The 13,728-nt window shown below is 37.7% G+C and overlaps 1 long non-coding RNA gene across 1 annotated transcript in view; it reads left to right on the plus strand.

The window, feature by feature from the left end:
• LOC132817906 (uncharacterized) overlaps positions 1-13,728 on the plus strand; it is a 226,171-nt gene that overhangs the window by 39,258 nt on the left and 173,185 nt on the right. The window lies entirely within an intron of this gene.

The following is a 13,728-nucleotide window of genomic DNA, read 5'->3' on the forward strand; positions in this document are numbered from 1 at the left end:
CTCAAAAATATCATTAGTCAGTTTGCAAACTACCAAACAGTGCTCTGTACTTCTTAGTAAGTGTGCATAAACAATGTAAGTACAACCATTGTGGTTTCTAATACAGAACAGTACTTCCCTTAATATCCTTTATTTTGCAGTATCAATTATATTTTTCACATCTGTTTGGGGGTAAATGTTTCATATAACAAAGACTATGATGTTAACTATTGAAAAAAGAAAGTATACTTATCTTTCGGATCGCTGGTTTCAGATCTAATCATCATGCCAGTATATTAATTGTACAGTTCAAATTCCTATTTTAAGAAAATGAAATTTTACGGAAGACAAATAAAAAAATGCAAAGGAAAGGATATTAGCAGATTAGGAACTCCATCCCAATTTTAGACTTAGTAGCACTTACACAATATCCCATGGAACCATAGTATGTGTGGCTGAATGGTTCCTGTGCCAGTTCTCTATGTGAGACAGTGGTGAGGCGATTTCTTTGAAGAAGGCAAAAAAAAAATCAGAAATTGATCAAAGCTACATCTAATGTAACAACTGGTGTAGAGTGATATCAATGAGGATCCAGTCAGAAAGGGTAGCCACCTGCCATCTTAAGAAAGCAAGGCTCCTGTCTTGGGGAACCTTAGATGGGGAGAAATACAATTGAACGGCATCTGTGAAAAATATTACTAGTTCATTTATGCTGCATTGGAAATGTTTGTTTAGACAATTTCAATAAAAAAGGAATTCAACTTTATGTTAGGAGCAAAATTATATGTTTTAAAAATTGAAACATAGCAATTCAAAGCTTTTTAAAAAATTTCTTGAATTTCCCAACCACTTGCAGACATGACTTGCAAGTTTTCACTGAGAAGAGTTAACATGGATGTTTTGCCTGACTGTTCAGGAAAGGAAAGTGAACCTTTCTGTACTCCAACTGTTTAGAAACCTATTATTGTATTCATCTTTTCAACATTGGAGAGGTGGAAGTAGTAGTTGAGCTTTTAGTTTTAATTATAAGGAATTCCAGATGTAGAAGAGTATATAAATTAAAAACAGAAATACTCATATGTCTTTTCAAAGTAAGCCAACTTAAAGCCATCTGCTTTTCATTTACTAATGTTATTAAAGCCATTAGTAAGAAATTCATAGCCTAAGCCTGTTCCAATAATTGACACCATTAAATATGACTAAACAGATTTAGAGTGTGCGGGGAAGTAAATTTGTTTGAGAGAATAATTGCAATAATACATTTACATACTCAGTAGAGAAATACATTGAATGTTCAAGATTAACAATGCAGTTAAAAGGCTAAAAAGTTCAAGAACTTCTTTCATTTCAATGAACTTAATAAAACTCATATCACAAATTGTGTTTTGAACTCATTTATAATTCTTGCTTTGGACCTCACCCAAGATAGCTTGTAGTTACTTTATTTTCTTGGAACTGTTTCAATACTCACTCTTAATTTAGTTGTGTTTTATGTAACCTTAGAGTTTTAATGATTTTCCTAAAAATGGTTCCAGACTTTAGCTAAGCACAAAAGTCATTATATTATTCTGCATAAATAATGCAGATAACAAAGTAAGTATTAATGAGCTGTAAAGTTTCGATTGATTGAGTGAAGCCACGGCTAGTTATAATCTATAAAAGTGGAGTAACGTCTTCCTTAATGTAAACTGAGCTTCTTTCAGAAGCATAAATTTCAGGCGTCTACCCTCTGGAGTGTGATTGAAAAGGTGAGAAGTTAATTTGGCAGCTTCACTTCTCTGGGTTCTTAATGTTTTTCCTCTCACAGCTTTGGCATAATACCGTGATTTCTTTACTCTGTGCTTGCCCTCATACAAGACAAGAGCGTGACCCGAAACGAAGCCTCTCTCCCTAGGGCACATCCTGAACTGCAACAGCTTGGTTCGAGTGTTTCTTATGAACAGCCGTCCTGAACACTTGATCTAAATCATGCCATTTCCTTCACAGTATGGCATAGTTAACAAGTTAGTACATCAGCACACTTGCAGATGGTAGTTCAAAAGGTGCACGTATCCCAGCAAGATGAAGGGCAATGAGTTCCATGGCCACTCATTACTAGAATTCAGCTGGGGGCTTAGAGGGAGCACTGGGGAGGAAAAGGGCACGCAAACTTTGAAATGCATGTCCTTGCAAATAAAATGAATTTCAAGAGCTTAGTTCTTGAAGTAGAGAGCTAACAGCCTGCAGAGTAAGGTCTGGTTCAAAAAGTTGGATGCCTTGTCATTTTCAGTAAAAAGAGCAAAATTGGTGACAATGCACAGTGCCCACTCTGCTTAATTTATCTGAAAGCATTGGCAAATAGAATGCAATTTCCTGAGCAGAGGCCATAAGATCAAACGAGGTTAGAGAAGCTATCAGCAAATGTGGCCTGCATGCCAGTAGTTAAGGGCACAGATTTCTAGAGTGTGTGTATGCAATAAACACTTGCACAAATTGCACTTTATCTGATCTAGCCCAGTGAGAATCCATGACACATGCATAACTTGCCTGGACTCCGAACACTTCAAATTAGAACCAGGTTCCTTGAAAGATATTTTGTTGGCCTTTCTGCCACTTACATTTCTATGTTCAGATCTGATGCTCAATGGCCCCATTTTATATCACTGTAAAGTTATTCTCTCTCACAAGAAGATAAATTAATAAAATAATTTATTTTTGTATGAAATCAAAAATTAACTGGACATCTAGTTTCCAAATGCTGAATACAGAGTAGCCACCTGTATTCTGGTATGAAGTCTTGCCTTTAGGCATAGTTTAGATTGTTCAATATTAAGAAGACTGTTGCAATATGTCTCCAGTATCAGGGAAGATGTTTATGCACTCAAATAGTTGGGAAGATCAGAGGTCTCGCTGGCGAACATCAAGATGACATATTTCTCAGGAGACTAAACAAGTCTCCTTACTACAAGCCTTTGTAAAGGTATCTCTTTGGGAACTATCCGGACTGTATGTTACCATATATTTCAATGTTTCAATGTTAAAAGTAAACCCCTCTCATTTCAGTGCGACATATGATTTCAATTGGCTATTTGCTCTGCCTTTTGTCATATATCTGCTCAGTTCTGCACAAGCAAACAAGCATTAGCTAGATCATAGAGGGTATCAAAAGCTACGTTAATGAAGTTAATGATCTCTTTGTTATGCTGTTCATTTACATTGAGATCATGAATCCCATTTTTGAAGTGTACTGTATGTAAGCCCATAGATAGAAGGAAATTTTTAGTGATTAACGATATATCAAGGATAGAATTACATTGGCAAAACCATTTGTTCTATCCAGAAAAAAATGTTTTTTAAAACAAGCTTCCACTTACGGCTAATTGAAAAATTCAATTTGTGTGACTTTACTATCAGGGTGACTTGCGGTGTAATGTGTTAGGCAGGATTGAGGATTCACTAATAGACAGGAAACAGAAAATAGGAATAAACAGGTCTTTTTTCAGATTCACAGTTTAACTAGTGATGTACCACAAGGATAAGTGCTTGGGTTTCAGCCAAAGGCAGACTATATCAATGTTTCTCATGAAGGGAGTGAATACAATATGTTCATACTTTCTGACAACACAAAGTCACGTGGGAAAGTCTCTTGTGAGGAGGATGCAAGGAGGCTGCAAAAGGGTTTAGCCACAGGTACTCGACAGGCTGGATGTGGAAAGAACGTTCCCGACATTGGGGAAGTCCAGAACTTGGGGTCACAGGTAAATAGAGGTAAGCCATTTCAGCACTGAGCTGAGGAAGAATTTCTTACTCAGAGAATTGTGAACCTGTGGAATTCTCTACCATGGAACGCTGTTTTACAAAGTCATTAGATATACTCAAGAGGGAGCTGGACCTGGCTGCTGCAGCTGAAAGGATCAAGGGGAATGGGGAGAAAGTGGGAGGGGGATACTGAAGTTGCATGATCAGCACAATGCAGGTTCGAAGGGCCGAATGGCCTACTCCTGCACCTATTTTCCATGTTTCTATGTTAATTAATTGTGCAAAGCATGGATAATGTTGAGAAGTGTGCAAGTACACATTTTTGTAGCAGAAGTAGACAAGCTGGATTCTTTTAAAATGGCATGAGACTAGAAAGATGTTGGTATTCAAAAGGAGCTGTGTATCCTTCTATATGAATTGAGGAAGGTTAACATGCATATGCAGCAAGAGACTAAGAAAACAAATGGTATGTAATTACAAATAGATTATAGTTTAGAATAGTTTTACTGCTATTATATAGGATGGAGTAGATGATCCTCTGACCTAAGGAACAATATGCAAAACATACATTTACTAGACTGATTCCTAAGGTGAGGGAATTGACAATGAGGGGATACTGTAGGCTAGGCCTACAGTGTTTTGGAATTTAGAGGAATGGGGTTGTGATCTCAACAAAACATATATAATTCATTAGGGGCTTGTCAGGGTAGATGTTGGGAGAATGTTTTCCCTGGCAGGGAAGCCTGGAACTCAGGGCAGCAATCTCAACAAAAGTGTTGACCATTTGGGATTAAGACCAGAAAAAATTCCTTCACTAAAAGGGTCACAAATGCTTGGAATTCTTCCCATCATAGAGAGCTGTGAATGCTCAGACACTTGGAACGTTCAAGGCAGAGATCGGTCAATTTTTGGCGACTAAGTAAATTATGGCTTATGGGACAGGAAGACAGATTTGAGGTAAAAGATTAATGATAACCTTACTAAATAGCAGATCAAGCTTAAAGCCAGAATAGTCTACTCTATAGAAACCACAGAAAGCTTGACACACAGAAGACATTGAGCCCATCATGTGTGAGTCAGCTTGACAAAGTAAAAATAACTAGCCACTCATCCTAATCACACCTTCCAGTACCTGGCCCATAGCTTTGCAGGTTACAACACTTCAGCTGCAGATCCAGGTTCCTTTTAAATAAGTTGAAGGCTTCTGCTTCACCTAGCAACTTGGGCAGTGAATTCCAGATCCCCACCCCCCCTCTATGTGAAGTCACTTTTTCTCACGTCCCCTCTAAGCCTTATATCAATCACCTTAACATTGTACCCTCTGGTTGGGGAAAACAGATCTTCCCTGTGTACTCTGTCTAACCCCCATAATTTTGCACACCTTGATTAAATTTCCCCTCAGTCTCCTCTGTTCAAAGGAAAGCAACCCTAGCCTATTTAATCTTTACTCATAAATGCAGTTCTCAAGCTCTGGTAAACTTCTTGTAAAACCCCTTTGTACACTCTCCAGAGCAGTTTTGTTCTTCCTGAAATGCATTAACCAGAACTGGACACACAACTCCAGCTGTGGCCGAACCAGCGTTTTACACAGTTTTGGCTTTCTATCTCTGCTTTTGTATCCTATACCTCATCCAATAATGGTAAGCATTCTATATGTTTTCTCTGCCCTTGTACCCATGTATGCGATCTGCAAGAACCTGTGGACATGCACTCCAATGTCTCTCATTTTCTCTACTCCTCTAAATATCCTCCTGTTAATTCTGTATTCCCTTGTTTTGAATTCCATTTGCCACAAACTGACAGATGTACAATGCCTAATGCTTGCACCATTTTAAAACAATGGTACAATGTTTACAGGTCTCCTGTCCTTTGTTACTCCATTAATTACTAGTGAGAATTGGAAATCTGTTACTTTCAGCCTAGCTTCTCTTAACACCCAGAAATAAAATGGTAGTTTATCAAGAAGGTCACTTCCGCCTGTTCTGCTTGCATGATGCTTATTTTATCTAATATTTCACACTCATCTTTAATTAGACTGACCGAATGATCCCTCTCCTTTGTGAAGACAAGGTACTGATTAAGAAACATGCCCGCATTTTCTGCATTCACTTAGAAGTTGCCTTGTACATCTCTGATAAGCCCAACATTTGCCTTCATCATTCTCTTGCTCCTACGATATTGCTCTGTGAGTTTCCCTTGACTTTACCAGCCAATATCTCCTAACTTCCTTTTTTACTTCACCAGAGAACTCTGTATACTCTGCTAGGAGTTTTTGTGATTGTCACAGGATTTTCCCTTAGTCTGCTTTTATTACCCTGTATGTTCTGGATATCCAAGGGGCTCGGGATTTGGCAGGATCATCCCTTATTTGTGTGGATACCTGCATGCAGAAGCTTGCTTTTGAATCTCTCCCCTAGATCTGTCATTGATTTTCTATCTGCATGTAGCCCTCTGTCTCCACACCACTTTGTAAAATTTGTCTTTCCTCAATTGAAAACCATTACTCTTGTTCTTTCTCTGCTCTCTTCCACAATTATGTTAAATCTAATTGCATTAAGGTCACTAACTCCAAAATGGTCACCCACTGTAATTCATCCACTTGGCCACCTTCATTTCCTAAGGCTAAATGTGGAAATGAGCTTCCTTTAATTGGGCTTCTAATGTGCTGCCTGAAGATGTTCTCTTGAATGCAGAACAACCACTTTTTCCTTCTGTGGCCTCTTCTGTATTGTTTGTACTCCAGTCCGCATTAGGGTAGATGAAATCCCAGCTATTATTGCATATTGCCTTTGCTGTCAGAAAGTTGACTACATATTTTGCTCTTCTAAAGGGTCTTGGATTAGCAAATTATGGTTATCTCAGCTTATAAATTTCTGTGCATACTAAACACTTTCACGGGCACAGTGAATAATTTAGCACAATATCTCCTGCAACAGCATCTTCAAAATTCATGACGCTTACCACCAATCAGTTAGCAAGCCCATGGGAACACCATCACCAACATGTTCTTCTCTGGATTGTACACCATCCTGATTTAGAGGCATATTACTGTTCCTTCACTGAAACTGTGTCAAAAATCTGGAATACCTTTCCTAACAGTAGTGTGGGACTATCTACACGTGACCTATGCTGCATCAAAACAAAGCACAACAACACTTTCTCAATGACATTAGGGATGATTAACATATATTGGCCTTGCAAATAATGTTGACACATTCTTGGAGCATCAACGACAGCAATACAGCAATCTCCAATCTTCGTCATTTGTGGAAAAATTAGATGAATCTTTCAAGCAGAGGAAGGTACCAGTACATGGGGAGAGCGGGGAGGAGGAAGGTTTATTTTGGACATTCTTCTGGCACAGTTTTAAATGGACCAATTAGCCTCCTTCTGTTCTGTAAGACTTTTGGTTTTATGGTTTCAAGGCTGCCAGTTTATATAACCTTTTTAAGTTCATACACATGTTGAGGAGCTTAGTCAGCTCCTACGTTTTGGTCATAAATACAAGGTTTAGACTTTAATGCTAGCAATATTTGTTGCGATAGTTCTGTCAAAATTGTTTTGAGGAATGTAACTTGGCAAAACCTCTCTAATGTAGCATGACACAAGCAGGTAATCTTATCAAACCTATTTCACAAAGATATCCAGAGTTTAGCCATAAAATGGTTACATCATACAAATGAAAATGTCCTATGCTTGATAGTTGAGCTGTGTGACAACATTAAGTCTTATTTTGGTACAGTGTTTCTGGTCACCTCCCCGATTTAATTGTCTAACATCTAAGAGTGTGTCCAATCTTTAATTGTAGAATAGTATGACTCAGAGTTTTCGGAGTATAACCATTCCCCACCCCCAACACATCTATGACCTGAACTGACCATCAGGTCTTTCACAAAAGCTGCAATTTTCTTCATGATGCCCTAATATCCCTGGGACATCAATTTGCTTCTAACCTATTTTTTGTGCTTGAGAAAGTGCAGGCTCCATCCTAGAAGCCTAAGGCCTTATATGACTGAGTTGTCGGTGACTGTCAGTTAGAAGCTACAGACAATTTGACCCTTTAATAGAGATAAATTTCATGCCTCTAATCCCTGCTGTCAGTCTGGCAAAGGTGTGTCGCTAGAGCAGGAGTGGAGACAGCAATGCGGCTAGTGGAGTGTGCTAGTGGCAATCAGGATGCAGTACATATACTTGCAGGAACACTTCTAATAACAATGGCCCCTCAGAGACCTTTTAAAATTGGAGCTCTTGGTTGTAGGCAAGGCTGTCTGATCTACTGCACAGCTCGAACTTGGCACAGGAATCCTAAAACAGGCATTTGGGCCCTCATTAACATACGTTAAGAATCTGGTGCCTGTTTACTTTTGCTAATTTAATTTTGTTAATTCAAACCAAATTAGCTGAATCATGCTTTTGGTACAGCAGCTGCTATTTGTCCACATAATATTACTCACTGCAATTCAAATAAATGTATTATTATTCAGCATGTTTTCAGACAAATTGGTGTTTCACATTGGCAAAACTACATGAATTCAAAATTATCATCATTATTCTGCTGTTGTCCACTACAGTCTTTCAGGAGACATTTTCCTTTCTGATGAATGTTGTGCAAATTTGTAAAGTGTTGTCATCAGAAAAAGTGGGCAGCTTTAGCTTTGATTGTTCATTGAAAGAGATAAATAGTCATATTTTTGATTTTCATCCTCCTGAGAAAGTCATAAACCAAGCTCAAGTATATCAAGAGGTCAGTTTCTTAACAAGCTTGTCATTTCATAGCTTATCAAAGGCTTTAGAAATATTGAGAAGTGTTTCTCTGATGTTATGGTAAGAACTGAGAAAAATCATCCCCACTTTTGGATTATGAGATTTAAAGTATTAAAAATCAAATAAATTGCACAAGTTGGTGACCAGTTCAGAGAATGAGAGGATTGTCCTGTATGTAACAATCAATACCTTCTCTTTGACTATAATTTTCATGAGTTTTGACGGAAGGAGAATTAAAATAAATCTATATGACAATCTAACTTGAAGATTAGCAAGAAGCTTTCTACCTTTGTGAGGAATGGAAACTAACAAATAGGCAGAATTGAAACAGATAAGTCTGAGTTACAGGCAGGTGTTTGGTTAGTGAATCCACGCCACTAACTAAAGTAATTGTTTTAGAATGAATTTATAGTAAATGTTTAACATTCTTGTGAACAAATTTTACTTTGGCTGATTGAATTACTATTCAATAATTTGGATCTTGAATTTAAAAGTGCCTTCAATAAACATTTAAAACTGCGAGAGCACCCACATTACATGGACTGCAGTGGCTCAGGAAGGGTTACAGTTAGGGTTAGATTTCTCAAAGGCAATTTGGGATAGGAATGAATGTTGACCTTGCCAGTGACATTCACATTCTATGAATGAATAAAAACAATTCCACAGAGCTGTAACATAAGAGTTAAATTTAAGAAATTATATTTAAACTAACTCTCTAATCTTCAGAGTGTCTCAACTGGTTTTGTGATTGAAGTGTTTTGAAGAGGAGTTACTATTTTATGTGGGCAAATAGAGCAACAAATTTACTCAGGGAGGTTACAGAAGGATTAGTTCGCTACGAAAATTGGACCTAACCATGTTTTACAAGTTTTTGGTCTTTTATATGAGAATCATAACTTACAGCTAATAGTTTCCTGTAACCCTGGCAGCCTGATGTGAGGGTACACCACTTCTTTATTTTACATCTGATTTTTCTCATTTTTTAAAAGTATTTTAGTTTTATCACTAAAACTGCAATTTAATTTTGAATTAGCCGGTTGTTTAGATTTTCAGATGTAGTCGAATGACCAGTTTTTTCTAATGCCAGATTATCTTAATCAGGAAATAAATAACATAGAACAATATAAGTAGAATAAAGTGGTTTATATACAATAAATCAAGAAATTAAGACAAGTTGCGAATAGAATTGCACATGTCTGACTTTGACTATATTCCATTTGAATTCTGATATATTTTCAAAGACTAAATAAGTAAGTAATTACACGTATACTTAAAAGTGTTATGCAGAGACAATTAACTAAATGCAGCTACTTGGCATATTGTTTGAGCCATTTCATTATTTATAGAGTGGTGCTAATCACAATATCATAAGAAATAGGAGTGGGAGTAGGCCATTCATGATTGGTCTAATTGTGGCCATAACAGGACTTTATTTGCTGTACTCCTTGACTTGATTCCTTTGTGATTAAAAATCGTGTCTAATTTAGCCTTGAATATATTCAATGACTCAGCCTGCACTGCACTTTGTGGAACAGAATTTCTTCCACAGAAATTCCTCTTCATCTCTGGTTTAATTGGGAAACCCCTTATCTTTAAACTTTGCCACTAGTTCCAGACTCCCCTATGAGAAGAAATATCCTCTCAGCATCTACCCTGGCAAGCCCTCTCAAAATATTCTGTTCCAATTGGTTCACCACTCATTGCGTTACAGCTGCTTCACTGATTTGTTTGTATTTTGATAAGACCTTGGACATTTTCTGGTTTATGTCTTTCAAGGTCAATTACAATCTGTAACATACAAAAGTTAACACAGCCAATAGAAGCTAACAAATAATTAAAGAAGCTTTATTTGTATTTAACATTTACTTGGCAGGCTCACATGTTTGTTTGTGCACTAAATGATGGGTTACTCATGGTGGATGCTATTTAGGGCTACAGGTAAGTAAGCAGACCAAACGGAAGCCCACAATAGTGTTACTTCAGGATAACATTCACACTGCAACTGTGTTGGACCTGCACCAGTATGAAATAATCCAGTATAGAGGAGGGTACCTGCACTCCTCTGACTGCGGTATATTAAATAAGCTTTCATACTCACACCTTAAATGTTTCAATCTGTAACTGGGTCGTACTGCGTGATGCTGAGTAGGCAGACTGACTTCAAGGGTCAATTTTGTGAAGTTCTACATCCAACTCAGTCTTTCAATTAATGGCAGTAAGGATGCAGAGAACACAGGGCTCCTGGTTATTGGTGACTAATTTGGGTTACCAGAAAATTAGAAGTGGCAGATCAGAATTGGCTGCATTGACCTCTGTGCATAATTTGCCGATTGATTAAGTCAGAGTGTGAGATGTAGGCAAAAATATGCTCCGTCGTGCCAGGATGGAGAAGTAGCATTGCTGACATGAAAATTGGTTGAGGTGAACGAAAGTTTCTCTTTTCCAAGCAACCACATTTTAACAGAAGCCAAAATCATTTCCAGGCAGTAACAAAGATTCAAGCAAATTGACAGATTTTAATTGGATCCACCATGAAATGCTTTTAATATAAATAGGACATTTTGGATAACTATAGCAAAGCTACTCACAAAATGGATCTGGATATCTGAGTACTGTGAGAAAAGAGGGGCGTTTTAAGTTTTTTCATGTCCATAAGCTCATGATACAGAGCCAATTGTTATTAGTTAAATTCTAATGCTCTGCTGAATGTAGCTCTTTTCTTTTTTGCAATATTTTTACTTTCAAAGTAACAGCACAGCAGGTGTATTCTTCCTTTTGTTGAAAGGATTGAGAGTCCATGAATGCACAATTATTATTGAATTAGGATATAATTCAGTCTTGGGTATATTGCACATTCAAGACAAGTCCAATATTTGTTTCAACAATACGTAGATTCTTTTTACGTAGAACTTGTTCAGAGTTGACCCAACCCATGAGTTAAAGAATTAATGCAAGGCAGCTTTGTATTTGTCTTTTAAAAAGCCCTAAATTGTTGTATATGTACCATGGAGATGGACAACATAAAATTAATTACAGGAAATCACAGTATTCCAGACAGACATAAGTTTTATTGACTGTAAAGTTAAAAGGACAGTACTTATTTCTGCTAACCTATCTGTGATCCATCTATAAAAACAAAATCGGCATGACGTCTTTGCTCACATGCATTTCTTTCATATAAAATTCCATATATTTTCAACTAAATTGAAAAGGTATTCTCTGCAGTAAAACACTGCTTTAATTATGGGCATCTGCATTTGATGGTTAAGCTGCAACATTTAGACAAATAAATTTTTGAATGGCCTGTGGAAGGATTTATAGACTCTTTTGAACTGTTATGCATGCAACTATAGTAAAGTATGGTTTAGTATTCTTGTATTCTTCATTATAGCAACTTGTTTGCATTTCCATCATTATTAATAAAAATATAGACTTATCTTTTCATACCTAATTAAATTGGTCTCCTAAGATAGTAATAAAAAAATTCTAAGAGTGTTTATTACTATGTTTAAAATGTTTAGAATCAATGTGTAAGTACACCAAAAAGGCTGAACTTGAAAGGACTTCAGTATATAATTTCCCAACAGTCCTGGCCTATAGTTCTTAAAAGCTAGCTCAGTGGGTTTTTTTTCCATGTCTATCATCAGCTTGTAATTATTGCTATTCTTTGCCTGTGCCAGATGGGCTCTTTAGCAGCAGGCCTTGCAGCCTGTCTGAGAGCTGTAATATTACACTGTACTGAGATCCTTCTGGTCCTAGTCAAAGGAACAGTCCAATTTGCAGTTCTGGTATACAGGCCTCTCAGTTTCAGACTGCTTTCCCTACTGAATGGCTCTATCACACTGGGATAATGATACTGTTTCCTTGGACAAGAGGGAGATCTCCATCTCATTCTATTCACTTCACGAAAGAAAGAAGGAAGGGAAAGGAAAACCCAGGGGATGGGGCCTGCAATTGATAGCTTAACATTTTTTTGCTGCAAAGCTTTTATTGATCTCCTACCCTCTGATGATGACCAGCTTTTGGCAGGTCTTCTGAGAGGCACATCTATCATTTCTTCAGCTGGTTAATAGTGCAGATATTATGAAAAAAGGTTGAGGTCAAGAAGGTGTTTAAAGCTAAGTTTGACTGTGGACCTGTGAGTTGAAATAACCCAGAGTTCATCTTGTAACAGACTTTGGGTGTTAGGTATCCCAGAAGGCTAAGCTGGTGCTTCTTTCAGCAGTTAATGAGGCAAGGCAGGCCACAGAGAACCACTTATAACTTACAAAAGTTTATAGATGTCTCTGTTTACCTTGTTCCATTTCAGTTTGCTTAAGATCTGACAGCATGCCTTTTTGTTTTCCTTTTTAAATAATAAACTGCCTGTTTTGCTCAGTCTGTGGTATAATTCACTGACATGAAAATTAACATGGTTCAAGGTGCTTTGTTTGATCCTGTCGCGCTGAAAAGAAAATATTCCATTATATCTGGTAGCTTTGAAACTTGGTAAATCCTAAGATACTGCAAAATAGGTATTTGCTCAGGCACCTGCAAGTATAGAAGGTCAATAACAACAAAAAAGCGTGTAGGCCTAGAAATTGGACTTAATATTGTCTGTTTCTTTGGGCCAGAAATGGAGTCAAAAAAGGCTAATTGCATGAGTCTGTGTCCTGAGATTGAAGAACACCGTAAGTATGTCTGGGGCAATCTCAACTTTCTCATAGAATCCCTACAGTGTGGAAACAAGTCCTTTGGCCCAACAAGTCCACACAGAACCCCATCCAGACCCATTTCTCTATGATATATTTACCCCTGACCAATGCACCTAATCCTCACAACCCTGAACACTATGGGCAATTTAGCATGGCCAAATCACCTAATCTGCATATCTTTTGGACTGTGGGAGAAAACTGGAGCACCCAGAGGAAACCCATGCAGACACAGCGAGAATGTCCAAACTCCACACAGTCGCCTGAGGCTGGAATCGAATGTGGGTCCCTGGTGCTGTGAGGCAGCAGTGCTAACCATTGAACCACCATGCTGCCCTGATTGGATTTCAAGTTGGATGTCTCAGGGAATTTTCTAAGTGGGTATTTGTCTCCTTACATATCCTACCGCGTGAGTGTTATACGTTTCATTGGAATATGAGTGTCCCTGGTACGACCAGAATTTGTTTCCATCCCTAACTGCGCTTGAACAAAATGGCTTACTGGGCCATTTCAGAGGGTAGTTAAGAGTCAACGACATTGCTGTCTGGAGTTACAT

The sequence above is a fragment of the Hemiscyllium ocellatum genome, chromosome 8 (assembly GCF_020745735.1).
Source record: "Hemiscyllium ocellatum isolate sHemOce1 chromosome 8, sHemOce1.pat.X.cur, whole genome shotgun sequence".
In the NCBI taxonomy this organism is placed as follows: domain Eukaryota; kingdom Metazoa; phylum Chordata; class Chondrichthyes; order Orectolobiformes; family Hemiscylliidae; genus Hemiscyllium; species Hemiscyllium ocellatum.